This window comes from Kogia breviceps, chromosome 9 (genome assembly GCF_026419965.1).
Source record: "Kogia breviceps isolate mKogBre1 chromosome 9, mKogBre1 haplotype 1, whole genome shotgun sequence".
Taxonomy (NCBI): domain Eukaryota; kingdom Metazoa; phylum Chordata; class Mammalia; order Artiodactyla; family Physeteridae; genus Kogia; species Kogia breviceps.
This window is the reverse complement of record NC_081318.1, coordinates 23149617-23173852: the sequence shown is the minus strand read 5'-3', so window position 1 is coordinate 23173852 and position 24236 is coordinate 23149617. Positions and strand designations below refer to the sequence as shown.

At 37.6% G+C, this 24236-nt stretch overlaps 1 protein-coding gene across 5 annotated transcripts in view; it reads left to right on the top strand.

Moving 5' to 3' along the window:
• AHCYL2 (adenosylhomocysteinase like 2) overlaps positions 1–24236 on the top strand; it is a 175521-nt gene that overhangs the window by 55361 nt on the left and 95924 nt on the right. The gene's annotated exons all lie outside the window — the stretch shown is intronic.

Here is a 24236-nt window from a genome sequence, read left to right as displayed (position 1 = left end):
AGGTCATCTAATCCAATCCTTAAGCTTTATAATAATTATAAGTAGTACTTGTGATGTACAGCCTAAGTGCTTTACATACAGTCAGCCTCTCTCGTGTTATTTTGAACTTTACTGTTGTTTCTTTTTAATGTTTTTTATGGTAGACAATGTCAAATATGTACGCCATCACCCACCTAGTACTACCCCTACTCACTCCAGCCTCCTCCCTAGATTATTGAATGCAAATTCTAGACGTTTTATAATATCATCTACACACACACCCATATACATCTCTAAAAGATAAGTGCTTTGAATAAATAACCATAATTCCATTCTTACACTTAAAAATTTAACAATAATACTTTAATAGCATCAAAACCCAGTGAGTGTTTGCGTTTCCCCAGTTGTGTCATACATACATATATATTTTTTCTAGTGTGTTTGAATTGGGATGCAAATAAATTTGTACAGTACAGTTGGTTGATTTCTCTTTTAAGACTGTCCATGTCTTTCTCTCTCTTTTTTTCTTTCGTAATTTTTTCTTGTAAAAACTGAGTCAATTGTCTTGTAGAGTTTCCTTGACTCTGAATTTTGCTGAACACATCTCTGTGGTGCCTTTTAGCATGTTCCTTTCCCTTCTGCATTTCCTTTAAATTGGTACTTAAATTTAGAAGTTTTCTCAGACTTCTTTAAGAGTGGTCTATCAGGAGGTACTGACTCTTTTTGTGATGTCAGTAGCTATTAATGATCTTTGCTTAGATCCATTAAATCATTAAGAGCTGCAAAATAGTGATATTCTAATCTGTTATTCTTTATTTATTAGATGGAATACTTCTATAAAGAGAAACTCTCCCTTATCTACTATGTGATTACCCAGTGGTATAGTTCATATAAGAAAGTCAGGATGAATGGTTGATTCTTTCTTTTGATTCATCAATTTTCAGAATAATGAATTGGTTCACTAGCATTCGCCAGTGGTGACTGGTTAGGGTTTTTTGTTTTGCTTTGTTTTTGGTATCATTATGAATGCCTGAATTTAAACATTTTTTAATATGCTTCAATCCATTGCTGTTATCATTGTACATTATTCCTTACCTAATAATTTTACATGTTTGTTCTTCTAATAGACTAAGCTTGAAGATGAGGATATATCTTATTCATCTTTATGTCTCTGGTGCCTAGCACATGGCTTTCAATAAATGTTTGTTAAATGAATGAATGAATGAATGAATGTTCTGAGCAACATTTTAAAATATGAGTTCATCTTAGAGACATGACAGAGGAACAGTGTCAAGTATGGCTTCCCTGCTTGATCTGAGAAAAGATAATACAATAGTGAAAAATATTCTAATGAATGTGAAAGAAAAAGGAGTTTTTAAAAAGTAAGTGTTATTTAATTGCTATTTGTTAGAAGGCATGGAGTTGTTTACCCCATTATTTCCAGTGAGTCTTTTCATTGTATTTTTGTTCAAAGGAATAAATCAGAATCTTTGTTTTTGCTTCTTTGCTATAAGATAAATAACATTTAAAAGCATCTTCTCCCACCCGAACCCCGTTCTTTTCTCCCTTAATATAAATGGCAAAGAACATTTACATCATCATCAAGCATACATTCCCCAGAGTTTATCCATTTATTTTACAAAATCCTAAAAAAAAATTTGCAGGACAGTAATGCAAAACTAACTTTAAGTACCCACCATATGGTAGGCACTGTTCTGAGCACTTTTACTTGGAATATATATAATTTATTACCACAACCTTATTAAGTAGGTAAGATTATTATCATCCTCCTATTTTATAGATGAAGTAATAGAAGCACAGAGATTAAGTAACTTGCCCAAGGTTACACAACTAGTGAATGTTAGAGCCAGGATTCAAATCATGTGCTCTTTCTCCAGAGCCTGTGCTGTTAAATTACCTTTAGTGACCTAACCACAGACTTTTGCAGGATGGGAGGGTGCTCACAAAAGAATTTTATGGTCATGTGGTAAAATTATTCATTTAGTGTCACAAAATCTGTCATGTTTTAATGATAAATAATTATGGCTAAGTCAGTTTTTTTTAATGAAACTTTATTCCTAGAAAAGTCAATCTTAATTTTTTTCCCTAGGTCATCATTTCATAGATGGTATTAAAGCAAATAAGTATGAACAAATTCTTATTATCCTCTATTATAAAACAGATTCATAGAATTTGGAAATCTTAAACATTTTTAGGAGGAACAGTACTTATAACATTTGTTTGCCATCACTTTCCCTTTGATTAGGGCAAGTGATTTTGTTTTGTGTGGTTACTAACGTGTTCATAGCGTGCTACTTGAGCCCTGAAGAGGCAGTTGTCCTAGTTTCTTCATCTCTCTTTGCTTCCATCATTACTAAGCATTTATGCATGAGAAAAAGAAAATAACTCACAGGCACTATAATAATCTGTAATTGTCACAACTAAGGCCATAACATGTATAATTGAGTCCACTGGTTGTGCAGAATTCCTGGCTGACTGGCTGTATGTCACTTCTTTCTCTCCCACTCAGTAAAATTGAATGTAATACGAGAATGAAAGTGGCATTAATCAAGAAAATTTTGAACTAAACTTCTTTATAAAAGTATTATTATTTCAAATAAGTTATCTGGATCACAGCTTTACAACTTTTAAAATACTTATTTATTTATTTTATTTTTTGGCTGCATCAGGTCTTAGTTGTGGCACATGGGATCTTTGTTGCGGCATGTGGGATCTTTCGTTGCAGCATGTGGGCTCTTCATTGCAGCACATGGGCTTCTCTCTCTAGTTGTGGCATGTGGGCTCAGTAGTTGCAGTGCACGGGCTTCCTAGTTGTGGCATGCGTGCTCCATAGTTGCAGCATGTGGGATTAGATTCCCCAAAGCATGTGGAATCCTAGTTCCGGACCAGGGATTGAACGCGCATCCCCTGCATTGGAAAGCAGATTCTTAACCACTGGAACACCTGGGAAGTCCCCACAGCTTTACAGCTTGACTTCTAGATTGAGAAACATTACCTTTTTTTTTTTTCATGGTGTATGATCCTTTTAAAGTATTGTTGAATTTGTTTTGCTAATATTTTGTTGAGGATTTTTGCATCTATGCTCATCAGTAATATTGGCCTGTAATTTTCCTTTTTTGTGATATCTTTGTCTGGTTTTGGTATCAGGGTATGCTGGTCTTGTAGAATGAGTTCAGAAGCATTCCTTCCTCTACAATTTTTGGGAATAATTTGAGAAGGATAGTGTTAACTCTTCTCTAAATGTTTGGTAGAATTTGCCTGTGAAGCTGTCTGGTCCTGGACTTTTGTGTTTTTGTGAGTTTTTTTTTTATTATTGATTCAGTGTCATTAGTGGTAATTAGTCTGTTCATGTTTTCTATTTCTTCCTTGATTCAGTCTTGGGAGAGTGTACATTTCTAGAAATTTGTCCATTTCCTCTAGGTTGTCCATTTTATTGGTGTATAATTGTTCATAGTAATCCCTTTTGTATTTCTGTGGTGTTGGTTGTAACTTCTATTTCATTTCTGATTTATTTGGGCCTTCTTTTTTTCCTGGTGAGTCTGACTAAAGTTTTATCAATTTGTTTATCTTTCCCAAGAACCAGCTCTTAGTTTCACTGATCTTTTCTATTGTTTTTTTTTAGTCTCTATTTCATTTATTTCTGCTCTGAGCTTTTTTATTTCTTTCCTTCTACTAACTATGGTTTTTGTTCATTGTTCTTTCTTTCTTTTTTCTTTTTTTGGCTGTGCAGCTTGCAGGATCTCAGTTTCTCTGATCAGGGATTGAACCTGGGGCCATGTCAGTGAAAGCTTGGAATCCTAACCACTAGGCCACCAGGGAACTCCCTATTTTACTTTTTCTAGTTGTTTTAGGTGAAAGGTTAAAGTTGTTTATTTGAGATTTTTTTTGTTTCCTAAGGTAGGCTTCTCTTGCTATATACTTCCCTCTTAGAACTTATTTTTCTGTGTCTTATAGATTTTGAATTGTTTTCATTTGCCTCCAGTTTTGTTTTGTTTTTTTGATTTCTTCTTTGATTTCTCCAATGACCCATTGGTTGTTTTTGTTTGTTTGTTTGTTTTTCACTTTTGGCCGCATCAGGTCTTTGTTGCTGCGCACGGGCTTTATCTAGTTGCGGTGAGCAGGGGCTACTCTTTGTTGTGGTGTGCATGCTTCTCATTGCGGTGGCTTCTCTTGTTGCAGAGTGTGGGCTCTAGACACGTGGGCTTCAGTTGTTGTGGCACACGGGCTTAGTAGTTGTGGCTTGCGGGCTCTAGAGCACAGGCTCAGTAGTTGTGGCACACGGGCTTAGTTGCTCCATGGCATGTGGGATCGTTCCAGACCAGGGATCGAACTCATGTCCCCTGCATTGGCAGGCAGATTCTTATCCACTGTGCCACCAGGGAAGTCCCCCATTGGCTGTTTAGTAGTATATTGGTTAGTCTCCAAGTATCTGTTTTTTGCAGTTTTTTTTCTTGTAGTTGATTTCTAGTCTCATAGTGTTGTCAGAAAGATCTTGATGTGATTTCAGTCTTCTTAAATTTGCTGAGACTTGCTTTATGGCTTAGCATGTGATCTGTCCTGTAGAATGTTCCTTGTGTACTTGAGAAAAGAGTGTGTATTCTGCTGCTTTTGGATGGAATGTTCTGTGTATTTTTATTGAGTCCATCAGATCTAACCTGTTGGAGAAACATTACCTTTGAAGCATATTGCTTAACCACCTTTCTTCAAATTGATACAGCAGAGACATCTAGTAGCATTCTTTTCTTTCTATCTTTGAAACTTTTGTTTGGGAAGCTCAGGTTTTATTGTGTTTTTTGTTTTTTTGGTTTTTTTTTGGAAGCTCAGTTTTAATGGTTGAGGAAAAGGAAGTTTTAGAAAAGGAAACCAAGAATAGCAATGCTAAATTTATTTTAATAAGTAATATGTTACTGATTTCCTATATCTGAGAGAGAAGAAATATTTTTGCAGCACATAAAAGTTATTTGCAAATATATTTATGCCCCTTCAACTAACATCAGTGTCTGAGTATGGCCTTGAAAATGTTCTAGTAGAAACCACGAAGTGATTATGACCACAGAATAAAATTTATCTGAGGGAACCCAACACACATCCAACCTTTTTCAAACAAAAACAATAAAAACAGCAACAACAAATATGGGTTCTTATATGTGAGGGGCTTAACATGTTGAAGTCTTTGAAATATTTATTGGAGTTATTTTTTAACTATTTATCAAAATATAGTAAATTCAGGGAAAGAGATGACTTAGTATGAATTTATGTGTTGTATTGAGAATAAGACTCAGATGTGATTTGTTCTAAACTAAGAAATTCATTTGAGAGACTGTTAATTCACTTTTAGGAACTTATTTCACAGTCAATGTGATTATTCATTTATTGGTTGTGAAAAGTGCTTCATCCCATTTGGCTTATTTGGTCGTAGTGGAGAAGGATTATTTAGATTAATGTTCATATTATTTCTTTGTGTATGGATCAACCAGTTATTTTGTAGGAAATGTAACATTAATTCAGCTCTTTATTGGGAGGCTGTATGGTGTTTTCTAGCTGCCATCCAAATATATGTTTACTTGGTAGAACAATTACTTTGTGTACCCATGATAAATGTTATTTATTTGGACACATTTGCCTTTTTCTATTTTTTCTTAATTGGTTTGACTGCATCTCTAAAAGCTGCTCATTAGACTGACAGCCAAAAACCCCATGTCTGAGGGAAGTGCCAAGAAAGTGTTAATGTTCCAATCTCTCTAATCCTCATCGCTTAATTTTTAGAGGTTGCTGAAATCAGATAAGTTAGACTCTCTCAAGGGCTGGTGATCTGTTTAGGACTGTTCCTGGGAAGGGAATTAACATTTGAGTTCCTTTTATGTATCAGATGGTGCTTAACATGTGTTAAGCACTTAGAGTTTTGTGAGGTAGATGGTATGTTGATTTTACAGATAAAGAAATTAAGGCTAGTTATCAATTTACCCTAAATCATATATCTTAAGTGGCAATACTTTGAACCCATCTCAGTCTCCAAAGACCACTTTTACTACTACACCAAACGAATCTGTACTACACTAACATGACTGAACATGCTGTCTTCTGTTAGTAAATGCTTCAGTAAGTTGGGGCAGATAATAAGATTAGTAGACATACTAAAGAGATTGCAGACATGTAATGTGTAGGAATTGCAGGACTATAGGAAAACAACATATTAGATCCAACATTTAGATCCAACACCTAACACTGGACAAGTGATATATTGCCTTTGTTACATTTTCCCAGTGTTTAAAATGAGGATAATATCTGTTCTACATCCCCAGTGGGGTGTTGAGAGAGAGAGAGAGAGAGAGAGAGAGAGAGAGAGAGAGAGAGAGTGTGTGTGTGTGTGTGTGTGTAAGCTTTGAAAATTAAAAAACTTCTACAAATGTAAAGTATTATGTATTATGATTATGGAGAGCTGTGTAGCTTGGTGGATTGGTGTCATTCTTTTAACTAAGGAACAATTAGTTGATCTTGGCAGTAGGCCACTGGAACTCAAAGAAATAGCATCTGTCAATCACAGTAATTTCTTGGAAGGAAGAATTGAAAAATAGCACAGCAGTTATTCTCCTTGACCTCTTTCTCTGAAAGGGAATTTTATTAGGCAAGCTGGTTTCATAATAGAGTAGAGCCTCTCCCTTCTCTCTAGGGAATTGAAGCTGAGCAGCCAGACTTTTTCTGTGAAGCTAGAACAATCTGGTTTAAAAGGCTTTAACTAAATTTATTGTGATTAAGGTTTTATGAGGGATGTCCACCACAGAGCAGCAGCTTTAAAAATGTTACATATGAGTTGGTCTATGTCCCTAGGTTGAGAACAGTAAAGTGCAACTAGTTTAAGCTCAGAAAATGGTCCTCAATAGCATATTGAGAAGAAGCTTTGATTCTGAAAACAGAAAAATAGGCAGTAGGCGGACCAACTGTATGGACTGTAGAATTGAGTCCCCATCTAGGCATTATTTGGTATTTCTCCAGACCTTTGTTAGTGAGCTGGCTCATGGACTTTTCCATTATATAGAGAAGAAAATTAAAACACAACAATCCACAAATAGTAGGCAAACAGTAAGTAAATGTATGAATGTTTAGTAAAAACTATTGTAGAATTATGCTTATTTATTGTCTTAAGGTGAAGGCAGTGAATGGCCAGAGAAACGACAGGCATCCCTGGAAGATTGCTCAATCCTTTATTCTCCCAGCAGTTGCTGGTATTGCTGGGGGTTTATATGAACATACATGAAGTTAAAGGCATTGATTTAGGTAATTTGGCCAAAGTCAGGATGAAAATAAATTATTCAGTTTTTCTAAAGGTTCTCTGCATTTGAACTGTTGTCTTTATTTGCTATATATATTGGATAAATATATAGGTAATTTTAGACCCTGGAATCTTAGTACCTTATGCCAGCCTCTTGGCTCTGTCGCTCCCACCTTTACCTCCAGTTACTTGAAGAAACCGACTGGAGACTTGGAAATGTGGTTAGTACAAGATTTTTATTTTGGGGGAATCTTAAGATTTCTCAAAACAGATATTTGGTTGAAAGTAATCAAGGAACTAATAGGAGGAGTAGAGGAGAGGCTACATAAAGGAGCCAGTGAAGAACCATTGGACCCCTTAATATACCATCAACCACAGACTTTCCTTCCAGTTAGGTACTTGATCAAAAGATCAGAAACATCCAGGGAAGAAAGATAAAATTTTCTGGTGCCAGGTTGGCTTTTATTAGATTTAAATATTTTGGCTTCCTAGGGTGATCCATGAAATTGATAGAGAGTAAATGCCTGGGGTTTATTAAAATGGAAAGGTTAAGGTGCTTATACCTATATTCCACATAACCTGAAAGGTAAAATGAAAATTTCAGAACCTTCTGATACTAGGTGGTTTAGAGCTGATACTAGGTATTGAGTGCCTGAGATTACAATGCTTTTGCTTGATGCCTAATAGAACCAGCTTCCTTTCTCCTGTCTACTGCTAGAAAAATTGCCTTGTAACTCTGGACTAGTGGCCCAATAATGAGAACCACAATTCTGTTCCTGTGGTTTTACACAGGTGTTTATATACAATTTGCAGTATATAAAATAAACTTCCTTTTTCTTGTCTATAAAACGAGAAAAATCTTTGAGAAGGGTATTTTTTGTTAGTGAAGGTAAATAGTATTTGATAAGCTGATTTGGAGCTGTTTATCAAATTACTACCTGCTGAATAGCAAGTTATTCCCAATTTATTTAAAGAAGCAGCTTGAGAGTAGTACAAAAGAGGGCCTGAGGTTTGATTTGAGAGGAAAGATGCTAACCTCGCTGAGAGTAAATGATTGGAAAATATTCCTTTTTTATTAGAGAGAGAAAAAGATTTTGGATTCTGGTCGATAAAGTAGGTTCATATTCTATAGGGAATGGAGTGTTCAACAACCAGCCTTTCCATTTCTGATCCCTTAATGAAATCTGATTTAAGAAATATGAGTGAGTCTGGTTTTAGTGCTGAACTAGGAAAAAAATCACTTTGTCCCGTCTAGTTAACTAAATATTTCAAGGTAAGGATCTAAAGATAGTTTAAATTTCCACTACAACTTGAAATCAAAATTTGCTTCTCTAGTTTGGTGAGAAACTGTCTCCATCTACTGGCCATAATTCAGCTGACATTTCATGAGGATATGATTTTTTGTTTTGCTTTGCTTTCCTGAAACATGGAAATATAACAGCTTTGGAAGGTGCCTAGGTAGGGTTGCAGTGACAAAATACTATACCTTTATGTGGCTTTCCCTAAAACTCCTAGGGGAGATTTGGAGAGTTCTTAACAAAAGGTTGCTTGGGGGATAATTGAAGAAAAGCAGGGTAAGAGCTTATAAGAACTAAACCAAAGAGATGAATCCTTTTAAGTGGCACATATGCAATAGTATGTTTGATACCTGCCATTCTACTGATTTAACTAGGACTAATTTACTTATTAAACTATTTAAGCTTTGTTAACTCTAATCGACTAAGGTCATCATTTTCCAAATTGCTGTTGGTTCAAGCTCTTATGCCCATTTGGAAATAACTCACTGTCATCACTGAATTATACAATAAAATAAGACTTTTGGGGGGGTTATGGGTCAGCAAACTTCGTAAGGTGTCAGACAGTAAGGATTTTAGGCTTCTGAGGCCACACATTCTTGTTGCAACTACTCAGCTCTGCTGTTGGTAGCACAAAAGTAGCCATATACAACGTGTAAACAAATGAATGTGGCTATGTTCCAATAAAACTTTATTTCTGAAATCTAAAGTTTAAATTTCATGTGATTTTCATGTGCCATGATATATTATTTGTTTTAAGATTTTAAAAAATTATTTTTAAATGTAGAAACCATTCTTAAACACCTATACAAAGTTAGTGCAGTGGATAGGAATCTGCCTGCCAATGCAGGGGAGACGGGTTCGATCCCTCGTCCAGGAGGATCCCACATGCCGTGGAGCAGCTGAGCCCGTGCGCCACAACTGCTGAGCTTGCGCTCTAGAGCCCGCGAGCCACAACTACTGAAACCTGCATGCCACAACAGCTGAAGCCCGCGTGCCTGGAGCCCGTGCTCCACAGAGGGAAAGGCCACCGCAATGAGAAGCCCGTGCACAGCAACAAAGAGTAGCCCCTGCTTGCTGCAACTAGAGAAAGCCCATGCGCAGCAACGAAGACCCAACACAGCCAAAAATAAATAAATTAATTAATTAAAATTAAAAAATTTTTTTTAAAAGACCTATACAAAGATAGGCAGTGTGCCAAATTTTTTCTGTGGGCCATAGTTTGCTGACTGCTGCTTTATATTCAGACACATTAAAAAAATCTGCTAATAAGTTTTCATATTCCATGGAGGTGATAGTCTAGATGAAAATTTCCCAACTTTTAGGAATATTTTCATGCTCTTATGACTTGTCAGGAGGGTGTTGTACCTGTTCACCATTATCACCAATGATATAGTGTAGAAGTACACAACTTTGTATATATAGAAGATGATTCTTTATCCACACGTTTGGGATCTGATCTGTTCTGGCTTTATTGTATTTCTATAGTTTAGATAATTTAAATCCGAAACACCAGAATGACTTCTCTAAAGGATGTTTTAGCACATAATTGAATATATAGGAGAAGATTTCTTTGTTTTGGCTGAGTGGCATGCAGGATCTTAGTTCCCCAACTAGGGATGGAACCTGTGCCCCCTGCAATGGAAGCGCAGAGTCTTAACCGCTGGACCACCAGGGAAGTCCCTAGGAGAAGATTCTTCATGTGAGTTTAAAAGCCAGAAACGTTCAGATAATGAAATTATTCTAAAGTGATTTCAAAAAAATAAACCATTATTTTAATGAATAATAATTTGCTGTGATAAGGGGCATGTGGTATTGGTGCTGGGGCACATGGGCCACATGATATGGGCAGGCTAGTGTGGATCATTACAGACAATTTCAGTGATGTTCTATGGTCATGTAGTGGTTCTCAGTCTGCTACATTTGGGGATATAAGTATTTTAAAGCACTGAATTATAAATACTGATAGTTACAAATGGTTTATCATTTCAGTTAGTCACCTGTAAATACCTTCAGCCCCCTTGACTCTTATCCTCTATCAGTCCCCAAATTCCTGAATTACTCCTGTAGTTTGCCTTCTCTGTTCCTGTCTGTGCTATGACGTTATAGAATTGCTGCCTCTCTAAATTCATGTCTCTAAATTCTAATCTCAGTTTTTGCTAAAAGGTAAGAGCTAACAGATTGGGATGGTATAAAAGGGTCAAGTTTCCAGAGGTGTAGTTGAGGTCAAAGAGATATAATGGAAAACACAGAGTGAGAGACTGACAAAAGGACTAGCAGTTGCCATCAGAATTAAGATACCATAGTTATTGATTTTAGGAGTATTTTTTTTCACCTTAATATCTCTGAAGTTGAGATGTCAGTTTAATTGGTAATACTTTTTTCTTATTGGTATGTGAAATAATGGTGAATCTTCCAATTGATAGCATCCTAGATTTGATGAAATGTGGTATTTAAATTTTAGATTCCAAAAGTGTAGAAGTTATGTGTACTGAAAGGTTTACCAGCCGAAGGGAGCAGACATTTTACTAAATTTGACTCTTTTTGGTGGTAAGTTGCATTTTTGAACTTTGTTTTCTCTGAGTCTCAGGTCCTTCATGTGTTAGATTAAGATGCTAGAATCGGGACTTCCCTGGTGGTGCAGTGGTTAAGAATCTGCCTGCCAATGCAGGGGATATGGGTTCGATCCCTGGTCTGGGAAGATCCCACATGCCGAGGAGCAACTAAGCCCGTGCGCCACGACTACTAAGCCTGCGCTCTAGAGCCGGTGAGCCACAGCTACTGAGCCTGTGTGCCACACTACTGAAGCCTGCGTGCCTAGAGGCCATGCACCGCAACGAGAGAAGCCACCACAATGAGAAGCCCTCGCACCACAACGAAGAGTAGCCCCCACTTGCCGCAACTAGAGAAAGCCCACGTGCAGCAACGAAGACCCAATGCAGCCAAAAATAAATAATTTTTTTTTTTTAAAGACACTAGTATCTACCTGACAGGGTTATGGTAACCATTAAATGGGATAAAATACAGGAATCTTATAATATAGCACCTTCCACATAGTTGATGCTCAGTAAATGTTAAGCTGATAACCATCTTGATTTTTTTCCTTCTGGAAATTTTCAAATTTAAAGCGCTTACATCTCACTTGGACTATTGCAGCTGACACCTGACAGATTTTCTTGCCTCTGTACCCCCTCCTTCCATTTTCTTCTCTGCACTTGTGTTCAGTAGTGATTCTTCTAAAACATTGGTCACGTATCTTCCTTTTTTATATTTCTTTAACCTCTGCTCATTGCTTACATGATTAAGTCCAAACTCCTTAGCTTGAGCTTAAAGGCACTTCAGGGTCTACTACCTTGGTTCTTTTCTAATTCCCTCCCTTTATCTCCTGCCATTTTCCCCTTGCCTGCCCTTTATGCTCCAGTATAACACCATGCTACTTGTTTCCCAAGCATTCCACACTATTGAACATTCTTTGCCTTTGTTCTGGAATTTCTCTCTGACTGGAATGTCCTCTCCTTCCTCCAGGGCTGATGGATTCCTATTCTTTCTTAAAGTTATCACCTTTCCTGATCTTGGTAGTTTGTATAATCTTCCATTATTGTGTCACTACACTGTATTATAAATATATTCGTATGTGTCTTTCTTTAAAACAAGATTGTGAACTGTTTGAGGGCAAAAGTGGTATATTCATCTTTATGCACAACACCTGCATCTAGTAGGTGCTTAGTAAAAGTTTATTGAATTAAATGAACTATGGAGAGTATACAACCTATTTTGTTTTAACTAAAATAGTTACTAGAAGGAGGATATAGGTTTGAGTGAAGATTTAACAAAGAAAGATCTTAAGTAGGAATCCAACGGGGGGGGATATCTCAGTTGTGAACATTATCAATAAGCAATTTTAGTACTAATAGGCCAAAATATGAACAATATTCATTTGTCTGGGAAAGTAGCATTAGGGCACAATTCTGCTCTTGTTTCAGAGGCTGAAGAGGAGATACAAGTGATCTGACATGGAAAAAAAAAGAAAGAAACCCCAGAGGGCAAGAGAGACTTGACAGTAATGGCAGATAACAAACTTGGTTTGGGCTTGAAATGTGATCTGGCAGTCAAAGGAAAGCTAGTGTTATTCTAGGCAGTGAACAAAGAAGAATTGTGCCACAGCGTAGGGAGTTGGCAAGAGCCCACTGGGAGTATTACATTTAGCACAGTGTCAGCACAATAGAAACAGAAGGTGGTGAGTTCTGAGAGCAACTGTAGTGCTGAAAGGGATAAATAAATGAATTTATGAAGATCATTTAAAGATTTTATGCATGCAGCGTTGACTGAAATCTGGCAACTACAAGATCCAGGAGAGAGACACTCCCAAATATCTGAAGATTATTAACATTAGAGCAAGAGAGGAATTATTTAGCCTAGACTAGGAAACTTAGTAAGAAGGTGAAACTAAGGGCAGGAGAATTTATACCTTTCTAAAAGTAATGTCCTGATGTAGTTTTGGGGTAATGGTGTCACCTTCATCCCTCAGAACTTTTTATAGTATGAAGTGGTAAGGCCAAAATGTAAGATTTAAGAAGCTCTTTCCCTTGAAACACTGCCGAGGAATATTTTGGTCTTATGATTAAAGAGAGTTTTTGTCCTAGAAGGCAGGTTATGGAGGATTGGTTTAGCATTTATTAGCCATGCCCTGTACGTCAAGAACTATAAACAATAAGGCCACATGATTCTTGAGGTTCTAAAGTAAAACCACTGATTATTATAGGCTTTATGCATTCTCAGTTTGTTTCAATAATTTAGAAACTTTGGCAAATTTCATAAGACTATCCCTTTGGAACAGAATGATGGTAGAAGTAAGCCAAATGTAAACTTTAGAAAAAATGCAGATGAAATCCTATCTAAATGAGTGTTGCCTGTTACAAGATGGCATAACATCTATTCTTGGGGTGAGATTTGAGATTTTCCTTAGGGATGGGGACAAAGGAGCCTTGGGCTGATAACATATTTGTTGTTCAGGACATTTTAAATGCAAGAGGGTGGTGTAATCACCTTCAGTGCTGACCAGATCTCTGAGTTATTTCTCAGTTCAAGACAGGACAAGGATAAGTATGGTGATTCACTTAGAGACATCTTTGTTTCCTGAGGCAAATGTATTTGAGTGTTCAAGTGAAATAGCTAAAAGAGCCCACAATATGCTGAGATTAAAACAACTTGTTTCTCTTCCCTCGTGTCTGGGCTCCATGGCTTCTAACTGCTTATCAAGAGAAACCATCCATGTTGCAGCTTTTTTTTTTTTTTTTTTTTTTTTTTTGGTGGTACGCGGGCCTCTCACTGCTGTGGCCTCTCCCTTTGCGGAGCACAGGCTCCGGAGGCGCAGGCTCAGCGGCCATGGCTCACGGGCCCAGCCGCTCCACGGCATGTGGGATCTTCCCGGACCGGGGCACGAACCCGTGTCCCCTGCATCCGCAGGCGGATTCTCAACCACTGCGCCACCAGGGAAGCCCCATGTTGCAGCTTTAAACATAATGTTGGGTATGAATGTGGAGTCAGGACCAATTTAAACAGGTAGCTGATTCTTTCCTCAATTAAATTATCTTATGTTCCCTATGTCAGTGTGGATCTTCCAAGATGCAGACGTCAAGACAGGCTTAGAGGTGCAAGATTTATTGGAGGAAGCACCTGTGAACTATAGAGGGAAGGGAGCCAGGAGAGGCAGGGAGAGCCCTCAGAATGTGGTACAGGTCGAACAGCTGTGAAGGAAGGATTGGGTGGGAAGAACTTTAGACCACAGCACAATTGAGGAAATCTCAGCAGATGTGGAGTCCCCAAGCAAAAGTTGCCTGCTAGGGTAATTCTATATGGGGCAGAATGACATTCCAGCTTATTATACTCTTAGAAACCCACCCAAGAAAAATGGAAGCATATGTACATATGAAGACTTGTATGTAATGCTTTTCTGCACCTATTGAGATGATCATATAGTTTTTCTTTTTTAGTTTTTAACATGGTAAATTACATCAATTGATTTCCATATTGCAAACCAACCTTCCATTATGGGATAAACTCCACTCTGTTGTGATGTATTATTCTATTTATATCTTGTTGGAATCGATTTTCTAAAAATTTGTTAAGAATATTTGGATCTGTGTTAGTGAAAAAAATTAGTCTCTGGGTATCTTCTCTTCCTATGTCTTTGTAGTTTGTGTAGAAATTGTATCATTTCTTCTTTAAATATTTGGTGGAATTTACCAGTTAAGCCATCTGAGCCTGCTTTTTGTGTTTGAGGGGGAAGGGTTTTAACCACAAATTCAATTTTTCTAATAGATACAGGGCTATTCAGATTTATTCATTTCTTCTTGAGTGAGCTTTGTGTCTTTCAAGAAATTTGTTGACTCCGTTAGAAAAAGTTACTCATAATGTCTTCTTGTATTCCTTTTTTTTTTTTTTTGGCGGTACGCGGGCCTCTCACTGTTGTGGCCTCTCCCGTTGCGGAGCACAGGCTCCGGACGTGCAGGCTCAGCGGCCATGGCTCACGGGCCCAGCGCGGCATGTGTGATCTTCCCGGACTGGGGCACGAACCCATGTCCCCTGCATAGGCAGGCGGATTCTCAACCACTGTGCCACCAGGGAAGCCCCTTGTATTCCTTTTCATATCTATATAATTATAATGATGTCACCTCTCTCATTCCCAATATTGTTAATTTGGATCTTCTCTCTTTTTTTTTCCCTCATCAATCTGACTAAAGGTTTATCTGCTTCATTCATTTCCAAGTACTAGCTTTTGGTTTCAAAGATTTTCTCTATTACTTAGTTTCTAGTTTGTATTTTATTGATTTCTGTTCTGATCTTTATTATTCCTTTCTTCTATTTACTTTGGGTTTTTATTAGCGCTTCTTTTTCCAGTTTCTTAAGGTGGAAGCTGAGGTTCTTCACTGAAGACCTTTCTTTTTTTGTAGTAGAAGTGTTTAGTGTTATATATTTCTAAGTGCTATTTAGCTGTATCCTACAAATTTTGATATGCTATGTTTTTAGTCAGCTTAAAATATTGTTCTAATTTCCTTTTTGTTTTTTTTTTTTCTTTTAATTTCCAAATGTTTGGGGGATTTTCCAGATATCTTTCTGTTACTGTTTTCTAGTTCAATTTCATTGTGGTAAGAGAATGTACATTGTTGACTTGAATTCTTTTAAATTTATTTAGACTTGTCTTTTGGCCCAGAATATGTTTTATCTTGTTAAATGCTCTATGTGCACTTGAAAAGAATGTATTTTCTGTTCTTCTTGGGTTGAGTGTTTGTTAAATGTCAGTTAGGTCAAGTTGGTTGACAATATTGTTTAAGTCTTCTATAATCCTTTCTGGTTGGCTGTTCTATCAATTAAGAGAGGGGTATTGAAATCTCTGGCTAGAATTGTGGATTTATCTATTTCTCTTGGCAGTTCTATCAGCGTTTGTCTCATTTATTTATTTATTTATTTATTTATTTATTTATTTGCGGTACGCTGGCCTCTCACTGTTGTGGCCTCTCCCGTTGCGGAGCACAGGCTCCGGACGTGCAGGCTCAGCGGCCATGGCTCACGGGCCTAGCCGCTCCGCAGCATGTGGTATCTTCCCGGACCGGGGCACGAACCCGTGTAACCTGCATCGGCAGGCGGACTCTCAACCACTGCGCCACCAGGGAAGCCCTGTCTCATTTATTTTGAAGATTAGTTATCAGATATAGAACCACTTAAGATTATGTCCTCTTGATGAATTGGCCCCTTTCTGATTAAGAAATGATATCCTTTCTTCCTGGTAATATTCTTTGCTCTGAAATATACTTTACTTGATATTAACATAGCCATTTCAACCCTTTTTTTTTTTTTTAGTTTTTGATTGTTTGTTTGTTTTGCCAAGCCGTGCACCTTGTGGGATCTTGGTTCCCCGACCAAGGATCGAACCCGTGCCTCCTGCAGTGGAAGTGTGGGGCCCTAACCATTCAACCACCAGGGAATTCCCAGCCATTACAACCTTTTAAAAAAAGAAACCATATTTCAATTCAAAAAATATGCACACTTTTTAAAAAAAGTCACAAAACAGTATTTTGAAACAATCATTTGGTTAAATTTAGTGAGGGAGGGGTGTTCTAGTTCCTGTATTTAATGAAAACAGGTTAAAATACATAGGCTTATAAAAGGAATTTGCAGCTCTGGGATTTTTTCCCCCCAAGGATAATTGCTTGAAGAAGGGTGGGGGACACAGTGCATGTATGTCTTTATTGCTTAAGTTTGCTGTTTTCAGGAATTATGCACCACTAGCATGCGAGACTGAGAGGCATCCATTTATATACTAGCTTTAAATGTTGGTAAATCAAAAACAAAAGACATAATTTATGTAGGGGAAAATGCATTCAACATTTTTCCCTGAGTAAAGTGTGCAGAAAATCTGCTTAAATGGGGCATATAATTTTTAATGACTCAGGCCTTTAATCCTCAGAAATGAATTAGGTATGATTAATAAGATGGAAGCTGGTGAATATATTGAGTGTCTCATCATCAGACAATCAGATTTGAAATCACCTGAGAATGTGTATAAAGGTAGTCATTTCAGCTTTCTTTTAGTTAGTATTAGCATGTATATTTTCCACTCTTTTTCTTTTACTGTGTTTGTATCTTTATTTAAGTGTATTTCTTGTAGGCAGCACATAGGTGGGTCTTGCATTTATCCAATCTGACAATCTCTGCCTTTTAATTAGGGTGTTTAGACCATTGACATTTGATGTGATTGGTTTTTTTGTGTGTGTGTGGTACACAGGCCTCTCACCGTTGTGGCCTCTCCTGTTGCGGAGCACAGGCTGCAGACGCGCAGGCTCAGCCGCCATGGCTCATGGGCCCAGCCACTCCGCAGCATGTGGGATCCTCCCGGACCGGGGCACGAACCTGCGTCCCCTGCATCGGCAGGCAGACCCGCAACCACTGCGCCACCAGAGAAGCCCTGTTTTTTAATTTTAATTTTTATTTATTTATTTTTGGCTACATTGGGTCTTCATTGATGCACACGGGCTTTCTCTAGTTGCAGCAAGCGGGGGCTACTCTTTGTTTTGGTTCACAGGCTTCTTATGGCAGTGGCTTCTCTTGTTGTGGAGCACAGGCTCTAGGCACATGGACTTCAGTAGTTGTGGCACGTGGACTCTAGAGCGCAGGCTCAGTAGTTGTGGCACACAGGCTCAGTTGCTCTGTGGCATGTGGGGTCTTCCTGGACTAGGGATCAAACCCGTGTCCCTGGCATTAGCAGGCGGATTCTTAACCACTGGACCACCAGGGAAGTCCCTGATGTGATTGTTAATATGGTTGAATGTAAATCTGCCATGTTGCTATGTGTTTTCTGCTTTTCCCATCTACCCTTTGCTCCCCTTCTCCTATATCTTTTGTACTAATTAAATATATTTTAATCATTTAGTTTTATCCCCCAATTGGCTTATTAGCTATAATTCTTTTATTTTCTTCAGTGGTTGTTTTAGGCACATCTTTAACTTACCAGGGACTACATTTATGTGATATTATGGTACTTCATATATTGTATTAATCTTATAATAGTATACTTCTATATCTCCCCACCCATCCTTTGTATTATTGCTGTCATCCACTTTATTTTAGCCTATAACTCAACAGTACCTTTTAATTTAATTTTGTTTGTTGTAAACTTTTTATAGAAGCATCTTACATTCATTTTTTTAATTGAAATGTATTTGACATATGACATTATGTAAGATATACACCATGTTGATTTGATATTTTTATATATTGCAATATGATTACCATTCTCATATTAGCTCCTCTATCATGTCACATAATTATCTTTTATTTTTTGTGGTGGAAATAATTAAGATCTAGGCTCTTAGCTAGTGTGATGTTTATAATACAATATTATTGTTTATAATCACTGTGCTGTACATGAGGTCTCCAGGTCTTATTTATCTACTAGTTGCAAGCTTAGACCCTTAAACAGCCTCTCTCATATTCCCCCACCTCCCAGCCTCTAATAACCACCATTTACTCTGATTTAATGAGTTTGGCTTTTTTAGATTCCACATATAAGTTATATTGCACAGTATTTGTCTTTCTCTGTCTCACTTATCTCACTTAGCATAATGTTCTTAAGGTCCATTCATGTTGTCACAAATGGCAGGATTTCCTTCTTCATGGCTGAAAAATATTCTGTTGTATATACATATATATCACATCTTCATTATCCATTCATCTGTTGATGGGCACTTAAGTTGTTTCCGTATCTTGGCTGTTGTGAATAATGCTGCAGGAAATGTGGGATTGCATATATCTCTCTGATATCCTGCTTTCATTTCCTTTGGTATATACTCAGAAGTGGAACTACTGTATGATATATAGCTCTATTTTTAATTTCTTGAGGAACTTCCATCTTGTTTTCCATAGTGGCTAAAACAATTTATATTCCTACCAATAGTGTACAAGACTTTGTTGAAAGAAATTGAGGAAGATACAAACGAATGGAAAGACATCCAATATTCATGGGTCAGAAAGAATTAATATTGTTAAGATGTCAATACTACTCTAAGCCATCCATAGATTTAACACAATCTTTATCAAAATTCCAATGGCATTTTTCACAGAAAAAAAATCCTAAAATGTGTATAGAACCACAAAAGACCCTGAATAGCCAAAGCAGTCATGAGAAAGAAAAACAGAGCCAGAGGCATTACTCTTCCTGATTCCAAACTATAGTACAAAGCTATAGTAATTAAAACTGAATGACACTGCTTTAAAAATAGACACATAGACCAATGAGGCATAATAGAGAGCCCAGAATAAACCCCTCATATGCAGTCAAAAAATACTCAATAAGGGAGCCAGGAACACCAATGGGGAAAGGATAGTCTCTTCAACAGATGGTACTGGGAAAACTGTATAAAGACATGAAGAAAAAAGAAATTATACTCTTATCTTACACCACTCACAGAAATTAACTCAAAATGGATCAAAGACCTAAACATAAGACCTGATATCATAAAACTCCTAGAAGAAAACATAGGGAAGGAACTCCTCAACATTGATCTTGGCAATGATTTTTTGAATATGACATCAAAGCACAAACAGTTAAAGCAAAACTGGAATGGGACTACATCAAACTTAAAAGCTTCTAACAGCAAAAGAAACAATCAACAAGATGAAAAAGTAACTTACAGAATGGGAGAAAATATTTGCAAACCATATATTGGATAAGGGGTTAACAGCCAATATATATAAAGAACTCATACAGCTCAGTAACAACAAGGAAAACCAAATAATTCATTTAAAAATGAGCAGGGGGGCTTCCCCGGTGGCGCAGTGGTTGGGAGTCCGCCTGCCGATGCGGGGGGTGAGAGTTCGTGCCCTGGTCTGGGAGTGTCCCACGTGCCGTGGAGCAGCTGGACCCGTGGGCCGTGGCCGCTGGGCCTGCACGTCCGGAGCCTGTGCTCCGCAGCGGGAGAGTCCATAGTGGTGGGAGGCTCGCGTACCACAAAAAAAAAAAAAAAAATGAGCAGAGCAACTAAATAGACATTTTTCCAAGGAAGACATCCAAATGGCCAACAGGTATGAAAAGATGTTCAACATCACTAATATCAGGGAACTGCAAATCAAAACCACAATGAGATATCACCTCATATCTGTTGGAATGGCTGTCATCAAGAAAACAGGAGAAAAACAGTATTGGCAAGGGTGTGCAGACTATAAACGTTTAGAGATCTAAATAAGAAAAAAACGCTTGCATTTATCCACATAGTTACCATTTTTGTTGTTCTTCATTTTTTTTTTTTTTTTTTTGCGGTATGCGGGCCTCTCACTGTTGTGGCCTCTCCCGTTGCGGAGCACAGGCTCCGGACGCACAGGCTCAGCGGCCGTGGCTCACGGGCCCAGCAGCTCCGCGGCATGTGGGATCTTCCCAGACCGGGGCACGAACCCACGTCCCCTGCATCGGCAGGCGGACTCTCAACCACTGCGCCACCAGGGAAGCCCAGTGTTCTTCATTTTTTTGTGTAGATCCATCTTTTCATTTTCTTTGTGCCTGAAGGACTTCCTTTAACGTTTCTTGTACTGCTGTATACCTATTTTTCTTCTATTTTGTGACATCCCTAGTTAATAGTTCATCTTGAATGTTTATCCTCATATTTTGCTTAGTTCATTTTTCTCCTTTAACTTATCTTTTTTTATATACATGGAGATGGTCTTTTGTTGTGCTTCTTATAGTGTCTCTCAAACTGATTTGAATATGGACTTTAAAAAAAATAAGATATCTGCCTGGAATACCCTTTGGAAAACCTAGGCCAGAGGATTGGGTTTCAGTGATGACCAAAGGTTCATTGTCAACCCAGTGAGAATACCTTGCAGGAATTAGTCCTGGATCTACTATTAATGTTTTTCTATTGATTTCTTAGATAATAGCATAGAGATTATGATATGTATGTGGACATGTATTGAAGTATGGCAGGGATGAAGGCAATTTTGGTTTGTTGAAAGGAGAATGGGGCTTTGGAATCTATAGATCTGGGTTAAAATCCTAAATTTAGCCTTTATTAGGCTGAGTAGCCTTTGGAGAGCCCTTAATCTATTTGTCATCAGTTTCTTCATTTGTAAAATGGGTGGGATGACCCCCACTTGTATGGTTTTTTTTTGTGAAGATCTAGTTAAGATGTAAGGTGTAAGGTGTAAGGTATCTTACAACTCTTTACCCACTTTTATTGTTGTTCTGTATCATTTTAGACAAAAAGGAACAGAATTTGTTATAATGATAGTAAATTGGGGAAGGGGCAAAGCAAACAGGGAAATTCAATGAGGATAGTTCTGAGTAAATACAGATATAGTGTGTAGGATCAATGAGTTATAAACATTTCTTCCCTTGGATGTTCAGTCTCTTGGGGATAGGAAAGCAGTTCTTAAATAAGACTCAATATCCAGGTAAAAACGTTTATACAAAAAAGGATGCTATAAACAATGCTGAAAATTAAGCTATAGACTGGGAGGGGATGTTTGTAATATATATGATAAAAATGAATATCCATGTTATATACAATATTTCTACAGATCAATAAGAAATAGACACACCATCCAATAGAAAGATGGGCAAAAGATATAAACTAGAATTACACAGATGAGAAATTATAAATGGCTATTAAAAATATGAAAAGATGCCCATCTTCACTAGTAATTAGAGAAATACAAATTAAACTGAGAGACCATTTCTGTCTCTCAGACCATGATATTGGAAAATTTTAAAAGTAGTAACATTCAGTCTTGGCAAGGGTATTTAGAAATGGGTACATTCATACACAGATGATAGAAGAAAATTTTCTACACACTCTTTGGTTTTGTTTTTTTTTTTTTTTTTGCTGTATGCAGGCTTCTCACTGTTGTGGCCTCTCCCATTGCGGAGCACAGGCTCTGGACACGCAGGCTCAGAGGCCATGGCTCACGGGCCCAGCCGCTCTGCGGCATGTGGGATCTTCCCAGACTGAGGCACGAACCTGTGTCCCCTGCATTGGCAGGCGGACTCTCAACCACTGCGCCACCAGGGAAGCCCTCTGCACACTCTTTGGAAGACACTTTGGTAGTAGCTATTAAAATTAGAAATACTCTGACTCACCAATTCCATTTTTTAGTATTTATCCTAGAGAAGTACCCACATAATCCACAAGGACACTGGTACAAGAATTTTTTTTACTGCAGCATTGTTTGTAATAGTGAAAAGTTGGAAACAACAGAGTAACAGCAGAATGATTAAGTGATACTTAATCATTATATCATCAGTGATAAAATCATTGATGATAGTACACTCATTCAATGGAATATTACCCAGTGTTTAAAAAGAATGATGTACCGGGGCTTCCCTGGTGGCGCAGTGGTTGAGAATCCGCCTGCCAATGCAGGGGACACGGGTTCGAGCCCTGGCCCGGGAGGATCCCACGTGCCATGGAGCAACTAAGGCCGTGCGCCACAGCTAGTGAGCCTGCGCTCTAGAGCCCGCAAGCCATGACTACTGAGCCCGTGCGCCTAGAGCCCGTGTTCTGCAACAAGAGAAGCCACCACAATGAGAAGCCTGCACACCGCAATGAAGAGTAGCCCCCGCTCGATGCAACTAGAGAAAGCCCATGCACAGCAACGAAGACCCAATGCAGCTAAAACTAAAAACAAATAAATAAATAAATTTATTTTTAAAAAGAATGATGTATCAGTAGATCTACATATTCAGTCCTGGAAAGACATCCAGGATACTCTGGTAACTTAAAAAAAAAGTCAGCAAGCTGCTTTTTGTAGTATGATGATATATGACCATATTTATATCAAACAAAAATAAACTGTGAATTTATCTGTTTGTAAATTCATAGCTAAAGGTCTGGAAGGATGAACTTTAATAATCACAGTCACTGCTGGGAAAGAATGAAGGGTGAATTTCACTTTTCATTCTTTATATTTATGTATTATTTGAATTTTTAATAAACATATTCATGAGTAACTTCTACATTTTAAGCATACATAAATAAAAGTGAGATTATAAAAGTACTGAAGGAAACCATCAATGATTATTTTCTAACTGACATAAAACCCAGAATTCACAAGAGCAATACATTTGACTACATAAAAATTGACCTCCAAATAGGGAAAGAACTGGAGGAAGGGAAACTTTCATCTCCAATGGTTCTGAAATGATGGAATTTTCTGTCAGAATCCTATATTTTTAATTCTAAAACATAGATTATAAAAAGATATGTGTGATATTTTAAAAATATTTTTAAATCTCTATGTGGATGGAGGAGTGAGATGACATTTTTATATATGCAGATGGGATTATAAACTAGTACAACTTCTCTGGAGGGCACTTTGTCAATAGAGAACATGTTATTCCCTTTGACTTATAATTTTACTTGTAGGAATTTAAAGAAAAAAATCACAGACAAGTAAAAATTTAGATTTAGTGTTTGTTGCATTGTTATTGATATTTATAATATTATAAATTTAGAAACAACTTTATTTTGACAATAGGGGTTTTTTAATAAACTAGGATACATTTATTCCATGGAAGACTAGCTACTTTAATACAATGTTGTAGAAATACAAAATGTATGCAACGTATATTATGTTGTTGAGTGCTTATGATGTACTAGATTTATTCTATCTATCTCTTATCTATTATTATTTAGTACTTAGAATAAGCCTGTGAGGTAAGCAGTTTGTTTCCATTTTATGTATTAGGAAACTCAGTCATTGAGAGAGGTTAAATAACTTATCAAAAATCGCACAGGGCTTCCCTGGTGGTGCAGTGGTTGAGAGTCTGCCTGCCGATTCAGGGGACACGGGTTCGTGCCCCGGTCTGGGAAGATCCCACATGCCGCGGAGTGGCTAGGCCCCTGAGCCATGGCCGCTGAGCCTGCGCGTCCGGAGCCTGCGCTCCGCAACGGGAGAGGCCACAACAGTGAGAGGCCCGCGTACTGCAAAAATAAAAATTTAAAAAATAATAATAATAAATAAATAAAATCGCACAATTAGTAGGAGAGCCAGGACCCAGATATGTTTGTCTGACTTCAAAACCCATGCTCTCAGTTACAGTATTTAATGATTTTATAGACATGAAATAGGTAATAATATATTACATGAAAAAAAGGTTATAACATGATCTCATTATTTTGCCT